Below are 11,172 nucleotides of genomic sequence, written 5' to 3' on the forward strand. Positions count from 1 at the left end.
GTGTGTGGGGGGGGAAAGTCCTTTGTAAATCCAGATTAGAACTGGTCTGATACATGCTGAGCTGGGTGTAAGGGTCGATTAGCATTTGGAACACAGCTTCCCCATCATGCAGTGCTCTCCTGCTTTGCTGATCCCAGAATTCACTGCAGTCTCTGCTTCAGGTTTTCTGTTTAGGTTGGGGGGGTGAGTCTTTGTGAGTCAGACAGTCTGTGTCCTGTATCAGGGTTCCCCAAGAACATGGAGCTGACAGGTAACACACGAGTAAACCAAAATAGGCACAAGTGAGCACTAATTGTAAGTTCTTTAGTCTTGGGTGCCCAACATGAGACAGCTGGGGCTAGCTTTGCAGAAGTTTTAAGCACTCTTAACTGCAGCTGCAGTCAGTAGCTGTCAAGCTTTGAATGCATCAAATGCTGTAAAAATACCAAGTACTTGGAAAAAGTCAGGCCTGAGGTCTCTCCAGGTGGGTACCCAAAATTAATAGCAATTTTTGACAATGTTGGTATTAACCTCTCCAGGTCTCAATTCCCCAACTATAGTAAAACTGAATAATAAGACTACCTGATTTCACAGGGATACTATGAAAATAAAGTCATTGATATTTGTGAAGCAATCAGGTACGATGATGAGAGTACCATGGAAATTAGGAAATTTATATTCAGTGTCTGATTTGGATGGTGTGTTTTAAATATGACCAGAGGTCAAAAATTGCATATGGAGATAAAGTGAAATATTATCCCACTCACTCCTGACTGGAAAAAAAGGTTATATTATCATCATGTACTGAAAGACTGTGCATAAGGTATATACACAGGGGGCTGGATTAGGCTGCATGAGTAACCTTAATTTTGCATTCATTAACCTTTGAATGCTTGACAGTGCAAATTTAGTAATCATTTAACATGGCATTTTTAGCTCCCCTCTTTTCCTTGCCCTGTGTGTAATTACTGTTTATTTTATAGCAGTGTCTACAGGTCCAGCACAATCAGGGCCCTGCTGCAAAAGCTAGTCCTTCTACAGACACATAATAAGATATTTCTTTGCATGAACATGAATACAAACATGCATCCCAACGGGACTTTAGGTAAGTGCGAGATAGATACCAACCCACCAACTGTTAGTGCTGACCCAGTAAAGGGGCATCTGGAAGGGTTGAATATGTTTAAGTCAACAGGTCCTGATGATCTTCATCCTAGGGTATTTATGGAATTAGCTGGAGTCATAGCAGATCCACTGGCGCAACTGTTTGAGCACTTGTGGTGCTCATGACAAGTCCCAGAGGATTGGAAAATAGCCAATGTGGTCCCTATTTTCAAGAAGGGGAGGAAGGAGGAACCAGGTAACTATAGGCCGGTTAGCCTCACCTCTATCCTTGGCAAGACCTTTGAGAAAATTGTTAAGGATCACATTTGTGGGGGACAAGCGGGTAAACTAATGCTAAAGGGCAATCAGCATGGGTTCACAGCAGGCAGATCCTGCCTGATGAACCTGGTTTCTTTTTCTGACCAGGTCACAAAATGCTTGGATGAAGGAATAGAGGTAGATGTTATTTACTTAGATTTTAAAAAGGCCTTTGACACAGTGTTGCACCAAAGTCTTATCAATAAACTACACCGTTGTAATGTAGATTATTACATAGTCCAGTAGGCGGAAAATTGGCTTATGGGATGTACTCAGAGAGTGGTGGTAGATGGGTCAGTTTCTACCTGGAGAAATGTGGGCAGTGGAATCCCCCAAGGCTTTTTCCTGGGACTGGTACTATTCAATATCTTCATTAGTGGCTTGGACGAGGGAGTAGAAAGCACCCTGTCCAAGTTTGCAGATGACACCAAACTATGGGGGGTGGTACACAAATTAGACTGCAGGGAGCGAATCCAGGCAGATATGGACAAGCTGGGGAAGTGGGATGCAGTTTAACAAATGTAAGTGTCATGTGTTACACCTAGGGAGGAAGAATCATCCACACTCCTATAGCCTGGGAGATACCATTCTAAGTAGCACAACTGGACTCGATGATCTCCCAAGGTCCCTTCCAACCCTAATGTCTATGAAATCTATGAAATATGAAATCTATGAAAGGGATCTCAGAGTTGTAGTCGACTCCAAACTGAAAATAAGTCACCAATGTGATTGAATAATAAGTAAAGATAACTGCACTCTTTCTTGCATAAGTAGGTGCATCAGAAACATGTCTAGGGAGGTGTTACTTCCACTCTATGAGGCACTGGTCAGGCCGCAGCTGGAGTACTGTGTCCAGTTTTGGGCACCGCTCTTCAAGAGGGATGTAGTTAACCTGGAAAGAGTTCCAAGGAGGACCACCTGTCTGGTGAAAGGCCTACAGAAAAAAAACCCTACAAGGACCAATTGAGGGACCTGAATCTCTTCAGCCTTTACAAGAGAAGACCGAGAGGTAACCTTGTGGCCATTTACAAACACATCGGGGGGACAGCAGGAAATAGGGGATATGATGTTTAGCAGGGTGCCCATTGGGGTAACTAGAAACAATGGCCACAAACCGAAGGAAAGCAAATTTAGATTGGACATCAGGAAAAAAAATCTTTACAGTGAAAGTTGCCAAAATATGGAAAACACTTCCAAAGGAGGTGGTACTGTCCTCTTCCTTGGACGTATTTAAGAGGATATTGGACAAACACCTGGCTGGGATCATCTGACCCTAGCACTCTTTCCTGCCCAGGGCAGGGGGTCAAACTTGCTGATCTAATAGGTCCCACTCCCTAAAATCTATGAAATCTATTAAATCCATTTCCTATCCCAGAAAGCTCACAGCCTACATTGGTAATTCTCAACCATAATGCTGTGGCACCTTGGAATACCTTGAGATCATTTCAGGGGTACCATAGAATCTTAGCATGATTAGAGGTGTGTACAAACATTCATGGGGGAAGTTATATTGAGTTTAAAATGGCCACCCAATCTAAGACAAGTTCGAATGGGGATGTTGGGGGCGGGGGGGACTTGGTTAGATTGGAGTGGCAGGCAGGGTCTACAGAAGGAATGGGTAGGGCAGGAAGTGTCCACAGGGTGGGAATCAGGGAATGGCATGGGCGACTGCTGCCGCCTTAGTCAAGGGAAGCACATGCCCCCCCAGTGACCAGTCAGCAACCAGGGGGAGTCCCCAATGCTGCCAATCTTGCTCACTGGGGGGGCAGGGAGTCCCCCCACAGCCAACTGCAAGGTGGTCGATCACTGTGGCTGCTTCCAGAAGTGGTTGTGGCTGCTTCTGGGAGCACCACGGCACTCCCACTCACTGGCCAGTGCTTGCAGGAGGAGAACTGGTACTCCCACCTGCCGACCCTGCCCATCGCCTAAGCATCTAGTTACACTTACACTCAGAAATAGGGTTAACTTAGATAGGTTTGGCCATTTTTAGACAGATCTAAATGTCCTGAACTTCTGTACATTTTGCACTTAGATCCACCTAACTCGTGTGAGCTGTGCACCTCAGTGAATTACGTTAGATTGTTAGCCATTCTTAATACAATCCAATGTCCCCCTAACCTCCCAGATAGCCAAACATGATTCACATGATAACCCCAGAGATTTCTAATAGGAATCCATAGTGTTAAATATATTCTGACCCAGTGGCAACACATAAGGGGTGCACGTGCACCCCCTGAGAGCCAGTGTTCCCAGGCAGGGGGAGCATGTGAGAGTGCTGGTGGTCGTCTCTGAGAGCACTGGCTACGGAGTGGGGCACCAGAAAAAATGATCACTGCAGTTCCCCGATGGCTGATTGTGCTCATCCGGAACTGCCAGTGGCAGACCCGGAAATGGCAGGGGTGTGCCACTGCCACTTGTCAGTCGGCAGGATCTGCTGTGGGAGGGACCTCCCCCCTGGTCGCCAACTGGCCACTGCAGAGGCAAGTACCCCCCCAACTCAGGAGGCATCAGTCACCCATGTTCTGACCTGTTATAGTCTTTCTGATTACTTTGCAACAGAAAAATTGCTCTATTATTTTTTGTAGTAAAAAAATCAAGTAAAAACTAAGAGCTGACATTTTTTAAGGGGTGCTTTGAGTCAGAGGGATGCATCTTGAATCCTAAAAGACAGAACCACTGATCTACATAGACAAGAAACAGAAAAGTTAAGCCTATAAACAAAAAGGTTAAATTACTTGTCTCAGGTCAGCTGTAGAAGCAAGGTTTCCCAAGTCTCCAGTACTGAGTCCACAAAACATGCATATCATGACATTCACAGCTTCATCAAAACCAAAGAGACTCAGTTTTTTCTGGAGTCCTCATTCTGGCTCCCATTCTGTTAGAAAATGTATGAACTCCATCTACATTATGTTTTCATTTATTAATATAAAAAACCTGCTTTTTTTAAATGAACCAAGGATACTGTCAGAGTGAAAAATGAAAACAAAGCAAACAAACAAAAAGCAAACTTTACATTTTCACTTCTATCTGAATAAAGATGCATACATATTTTTTAAAAACATCATGTGAGATGTTTAGCTAAAGTGACTGCTTTGTTCCTATGAGTTTACTGCTTGTTTGCTTGCTTCTTCCAGCACTGCCCCTCTTTTCCCCCTTTCATCTCTTCCCTTGCCTTTTGTATTCTAATTTATCTCTCTTTCTTATACACTGCTTGTTGCACATCCTCTCTCAGCAGATAAAGTGACCTTCAGTTCATAAAGACTCCTGCTATATAGCTATAGCTACTTTGGTTAGTCAATTGGGTGCAGACAGAAGTGACAATTTTCACCTGATGTGACCACAGAAAGCAGTTTATGTCCATGACCAAACACAAGTGCATGGCTGGAGACAGCTTCAAAAATGACTGGGTCAGCTGAAGAAGTTTCAAAACACAGTGTCTTCTGTAACTTCTGTCTGGGATGCCTGCCAGCCTTGAGCTGTTTTCAGAAGGGGAGGGGGTAAAGGGAGCAGAAGAAGTTTGGCAGGGGGGGACTCAGCCCAATACACCCGCCCCATCCTCCAGAGGTGGCTGGGAAACCCCCAGAATGAGCTTCCTCTGCTCCTTTTCCCCCCTCCCCTTCTGAATCAGGGACAGGCTGGGAGACAGGAGGGGCTGTTGCAAGGGGAACCTGGCTGCAGGCTGGGCAGCCAGCAGCTAGATTTTCCTCCCACTCCCCAAAACCAGGGGATCATTGTAACTCAAAAGCAGGGATCATTGTAACTCAAAAGGCTTCCTGCAAAGCATTCTCAGTTACAGTGGGGAGCTGCATTTCTGTCTGTACCTTATAAGGTGCAAATCTATTCTGCCTTCTACTTATTAAATTGACCAGAGAGCTGCTTTTACCATTTTTCACATTCCTGCTGGGTCTAGAAGGAACATTTGTTTACACCTTGTTTGCTAGGTGCAGTACCCAGTTGCTCAGCTTTATCTAACTTCCCAGTCTGGTAAGGTTCATAGTTGAATTACAAAGAGCACTTCTACACATGCAATTAATGTACAAGCAGTTCAGCAAATTCCTGGAGTTAACTTGGAGATAACTTTGTGAATTTCCTTCACAGGGCCATTTTCTTTCAAGCTCAGGGCCTTCACAGAAAATTTAGGCTCATTAAAACAAATCTACACATATGGGAGCAAATTGCACCTGACAGGAGCAGCCCAGTTCAGAGCTGCTCCTGTCCTGCTCTGCCCCCCTGCAGCAGCCAGCTAGGCTAGGCTTGCCCAGGTACCAGCCCTGGGGCTGGCAGGGGACACAGTCCCAATTCCCACATGGCTGAGAGAGCCACCTCCACTTGGCAGGGATGTTGCCTGCCAGCCATGTGGGGATCGAGAGGGTTGTGATCTCCACATGGCCAGGAGAGCCACTGTACTCATCATGCTGTACTCCTGCAGTATGAAGTGAAAAACAAGCCTGTTGAAAGCCTCTATGTAAACATCAAAGGGGAGAGCACTAGGAAGGATGTCACGGTGGGCAGCTGTTACAGGCCTTCAAACCAAGAGAAGGTAAATGAGGCCTTCTTTAAACAAGTAACAGAAGTTTCCAAATATCAGGACTTGGTTCTCCTGGGGGACTTGAATGATCAGAACAAATGTTGCATAGCAATGTACAAGCAGTTCAGCAAATTCCTGGAGTTAACTTTTTGATTCAGATGGTAGAGAGGCCAGTGATGGAGGAAGTCTTTACACTCACAAACAGGGAGGAATTGGTTGAGAATATGAAGCTGGAAGGTAAGGTAATGGTTACCATGAAATGGCAGAGTTCAAGATCCTAAGGAGAGCATCAAAATAAAGACACTGGACTTTAGCAAAGCAAACTTGAACAAACTCAGGGACCTGATGGGCAGGATTCCTTGGGAGGCAACTCTGAGGGAAAAAGGAGTCTATGAGAGCTGGCTGTACTTTAAGGAATTTATGTTAAGGGCATAGGACCAAAATATTCCAATGCAACAGAAGAATTCATAGATGTAGGGTCAGAAGGGACCTTGCAGATCTCCTAGTCCAACCCCCTGCCCTGGGCAGGAGAGAAAACTCAGTTCAAATGACCCCAGCTATGTAATTGTCAAGCCTTTTCTTAAAGACCACCAAGGTAGGACCAGCAATACTTCCCTGGGAAGGTGGTTCCAGATCCTAGCCACCCTGACTGTGAAGTAGTGCCTTCTAATGTCTAGTCTGAACCTACTCTCCTGCCAGACCAACCTGGTGGCCTTCTATGACCAGGTCACAAAATCCATCGGGGGATCTAGTGGCCTGTTACAAACTAGTCAGAGGGAACCAGCAGGCACTGGGGGAGTCCCTGTTCCCCCAAGCACTACCAGGGATGACTAGAAATAATGGTTACAAGCTGGCGGAGGGTAGATTCAGACTAGACATCAGGAGGCGCTACTTCACTGTCAGGGCGGCTAGGATCTGGAACCAACTTCCAAGTGAAGTGGTGCTGGCTCCTACCCTGGGGGTCTTTAAGAGGAGGCTAGACAAACACCTTGCTGGGGTTGTTTGACCCCAGTACTTTTTTCTGCCATGGCAGGGGGTTGGACTTGATGATCTGCTCAGGTCCCTTTCGACCCTACCAACTATGAAACTTATGGCCATTATTCATTGCTACTCTGACAAGCGCTTGGGGGAACAAGGTCTTTCCCAATCCCTGCTGGTCCCCCCTAGTAAGTTTATAGATGGTCACCAGGTCCCCTCTCATCCTTCTCTTGTGAAGGTTAAATAGGATAAGGTCCCATAGCCCCTCCTTGTAGGGTCTACCCTGCTGCCCCCTGATCACGTGAGTGGCTCTCCTTTGGACCCCTCTCAATGCTGTCCACATCCTCCTGAAGTGCAGCGCCCAGAACTGGATGCAGTACTCCAACTGTGGCCTGACCAGTGTCGCATAGAGAGGGGAGGATCACCTCCTTGGACCTGCTTGTGATGCATCTGTGGATGCACGACAAGGTGCGGTTAGCCCTACTGACCGTGTCCTTGTATTGGCAGCCCATGTTTATCTTGGAATTGATAATGACTCCAAGATCTGTTTCTGCCACTGTGCTTTTGAGAAGAGAGTTCCCCAGCCTATACATATGCTACTGGTTCCTACTATCTGAGTGCAGCACCCTGCACTTGTCAGTATTGAATCCCATCCTATTATCATTTGCCCACCCCTGTAACCTGTCCAGGTCCAGCTGTATCCTGTACCTCCCTTCTAATGTGTCCACCTCACCCCAAATCTTGGTGTCATCTGCGAATTTAAACAGGGTGCTTTTCACCCCCTCATCCAAGTCACTAATAAAGAAATTGAACAGTGCAGGCCCCGGGACCGAGCCGTGGGGGAGAATGGGAAGTGCTATAGGAGAACAGGGTGGCTAGATACAATCTCTTCCAAGGAGCTGAAACTCAAAGAAGGAATATTATAAAAAGTGTAAACTTGGTCACAGTACAAGGGAAGAAAACAAGAGTGTTGCATGGGGATGCAGGAAGACAGTTTAGAAGGCTAAGGCACAATTTGAGATGCAGCTGGCAAGGGATATAAAAGCAATAAAACCAGATTCTATAGGTATGTCAAAAGTAAGAGGAAGACCATTGATTCCATAGGTCCCTAATGGAACGTGGAAGGCAATCTGGTCATAGATGATGCAGAGAAGGCTGCCTTTTTTTACTTCAGTTTTCAAAAATAGGGGTAGCTACCAGATGATGAGTGCAGTTGGTAGCAGAGATAAGGAAGAAGACATAGAGCCTACAGTAATGGCAGAACAGGTTAGGGATTACTTAGAGAATCTAGATGCTTTCAAGTTGGCAGGGCCAGATGGGATACACCCAAGGATGCTGAAGGAATTGACTGAGGTAATTTCGGGTAATTTCATTGGCTATCCTTTCTGAGAATTCCTAGAGGTCAAGTTAGGTCCCAGATGACTGAAAAAGGGCAAATATAATGCCCGTTTTTAAGAAGGAGAAGAAGAAGGATCTGTGGAAATATAGAAGTCACTTGGGCTGACTGGTACTTAGAAAGTTTATAGAGCAGGTGCTCAAGGAATACTTTGTGAAGCACCTAAAGGAGAACAAAGTGATTGGGGATAGCAAACATGCATTCATGCAGAGCAAATCATGCCTGACCCATCTGATTTCCTTCTATGATGAAGTGACAGGTTCTGTGGATGAAGAGAGAGCCTTGTATGCTGTATACTTTGACTTAGCAAGGCTTTTGACACTGTCTCCCATGAGATGCTCATTAACAACCTAAGGGAAAACAGACTTGACAAAAGTAATGTACAGTGAATACATATCTAGCTGGATCATCATACTCAGTGGGTAGTCCAATTGGCTCAATGTGTAGTTGGGAGGAAGTATCAAGTGGGGTCCCCAGGGCTCTGTCCTGGATCCAATATTGTTCAACATCTTCATTACTGATTTTGATGATGATAGGATCAAGTGTACACTTAGCAAATTTGGGGATGACACCAAGTTGGGTGGAATTATGGACACTCTAGAGGGTAGGGCTAGAATCCAGAATGACTGAAAAAAAAAAGATGAGATTCAACAAGGACAAGTGCAAAGTCCTGCTCTTGGGAAGGAATAACAGCATGCATAAATACAGCCTGGAGGATGACTGGCTAGGCTTCAGTACTGCAGAAAAGACCTGGGAGTTATGGTGGACCATAAACTGAATAAAAGCCAACAGTGTGCTGCTGTTGCAAAAATAGCTCAAAGCATCCTGGGTTGTATTAAAAAGAATGTCACTGGCAAACCAAGAGATGTGATTCACCTGCTCTAGTTGGTACTGGTGAGGCCTCCCCTGGGGAACTGTGTCCAGTTTCAGGTCCCAAACTTCAAAAAGGATGTGGACAGTTTCAAAAGAGTCCAGCATAGGTCAACAAAAATGTCAGGGGCCTGGGAGACAAGAATTATGAGGGAAGGCTGAAAGAACTAGGGCTATTTAGCCTAGAGAAGAGAAGATTGAGGTGGTATTTGCTAACAGCCTTCAGATATCTGAAGGGTGATTATAGAAAGGATGGAGATGGGCTTTTCTCTTTGGTTACTGGGGACAGGACTAGGACCAATGGACTCCAGCTGCAGCAGAAGAAATTTAGGTTGGAAATTAAGGAGGAGCTTTCTGACTTTGAGAGTGGTCAGGCAGTGGAACAGGGTACCTAGAGAAGTTGTGCAATCTCCATCCTTGGAAACTTTCAAAAACAAGTTAAAGATACTTAGCTGGGATGCCTTGAGCAGGGGGCTGGACTAGATGTCCTTATGATGTCACTTCCAGCCTTACTTCCCTATGATCTGAAGATACCATAATCCACTAGATGAATATATTAATTTTATTTTTTTTTAAATGTAAAATCATTATGGAGATTATCCTAGTGTTACTATTGTGATGGTTTATCATAAACTTGGGTCAGATATTTATCTGTCATGCACAGATTACTACACCTGGCCAGATAACCAAGACTGTATATAATGGATAGCATTCCAGAAGTGCTCACTGGTTCTTTGTCCCTTCAATGCATTTTTCACTATACAACAGAATGGCTACCATATATATGCACTTCCGTAGCTGTGTACTTTCCCAGCCTTGGCCCTGCTGTACTGTACTGCTGAATACAAGAATCTGTATATGTGAAATGTTCCAGGCACTTCAGCTATATGGCTTTTTTCTTTTTGGATAAGTTTGTGTTTGGGGTTCTGGCCACAAATGTTAAAAGACCAATACTGAAATGACTTACATAGTCAGTTTTACAAACAGCGCATAGTTCCATGGAAGTCAATCAGACTACTTGTACATAAAGTTAACATGCACGTAATCTTTTCAAGCCCAGGGCCTTAGTGAATTCTTATATGCAACCTGCATGTCACATGCATAGCATAGTGTTCATAGGGTTATAACCTGGTTACATCAAAAAGTTTCACAGAATTCTCAAGCAGTTTGTTTCAATGTAAACAGGAATGTGTTCTCCCTAGGTGGCACAAAATTGGAAGAACTTTGTTCCAATTTTAAATAGACTAAAATTTCCTCCAGATGTCAACCAAACATAGAAAATCTTGTTGAACACTGTGACAGGGGGCCTGCTCAGGGCCGATCTCAGTGTAGCCCGCCCATCTGTTCCTGGGCTAACCGCCTGTGCTCTCGCTCACCACGCCGTGATGTTAATTGATTAATAGATGCCAATTAGTGAGAGGCTGCCCATTTTCTGCCCCAATGCCAGGGGGTGCTATCTGTGGCTCCATTCCTCCCCACACCACAGACCAAGCCTCGCAGATGGTATCTAGCTGTTATCATAATCACTGGCCCCCACACTGGGTCCCAAAATCCTCCTATTGAACCCCACCTGGATTCCTTCCCTCAGGCAGCCTCTTCTGCCACCAAACCAGGCAACATAACTCCCTGAGCTGCTTCCCCTTCAGGTGTGATCCCCCCACTGGGACCTTTGGCTACTAGCCCTGGCCCACCTCCAGGCCAGTTGGAACCCCAGGCCCTCGGCTCTTGGGTGTTCCTCGTGGGGAGCCCCCGGCCCTTCGACCCCTCCAGTCCTGGCCTCAGCATTGGCCAGTCAGGGGAAATTCAGACAGGCCCTGAGTCAATGGCCCTTACTGTTCTTCATGGTGATGCAAAAAATTGCGGTCCGTTTCTTGGAAGCTCGCAAAGTATCACAGACACACATACATTAGATGGCACAAAAGGTGTATTTGCAAATAGGGTCAGAGCAGAGTCAAAAACTCAGATTACTCTGAACCCACCAAGGAATTTTGCAGGCTGT

The 11,172-nt window shown here is 45.5% G+C and overlaps 1 long non-coding RNA gene across 2 annotated transcripts in view; it reads left to right on the top strand.

Annotated features, from left to right (window-relative positions):
• Window positions 1–265: 265 nt before the first annotated feature.
• The window catches only part of LOC109317722, a 35,878-nt gene continuing 24,971 nt past the window's right edge, over window positions 266–11,172 (top strand). The window contains exon 1 of one of the 2 annotated variants that reach the window (XR_002103104.1): window positions 266–1,084. This is a non-coding gene — a long non-coding RNA (uncharacterized LOC109317722). Of the gene's footprint in view, window positions 1,085–1,298; window positions 1,340–11,172 lie in introns of those variants that run through there. The other variant, XR_002103102.1, reaches the window with a different exon arrangement.

The sequence above is a fragment of the Crocodylus porosus genome, unplaced genomic scaffold (genome assembly GCF_001723895.1).
Source record: "Crocodylus porosus isolate Cpor-Errol unplaced genomic scaffold, CroPor_comp1, whole genome shotgun sequence".
Classification (NCBI taxonomy): domain Eukaryota; kingdom Metazoa; phylum Chordata; order Crocodylia; family Crocodylidae; genus Crocodylus; species Crocodylus porosus.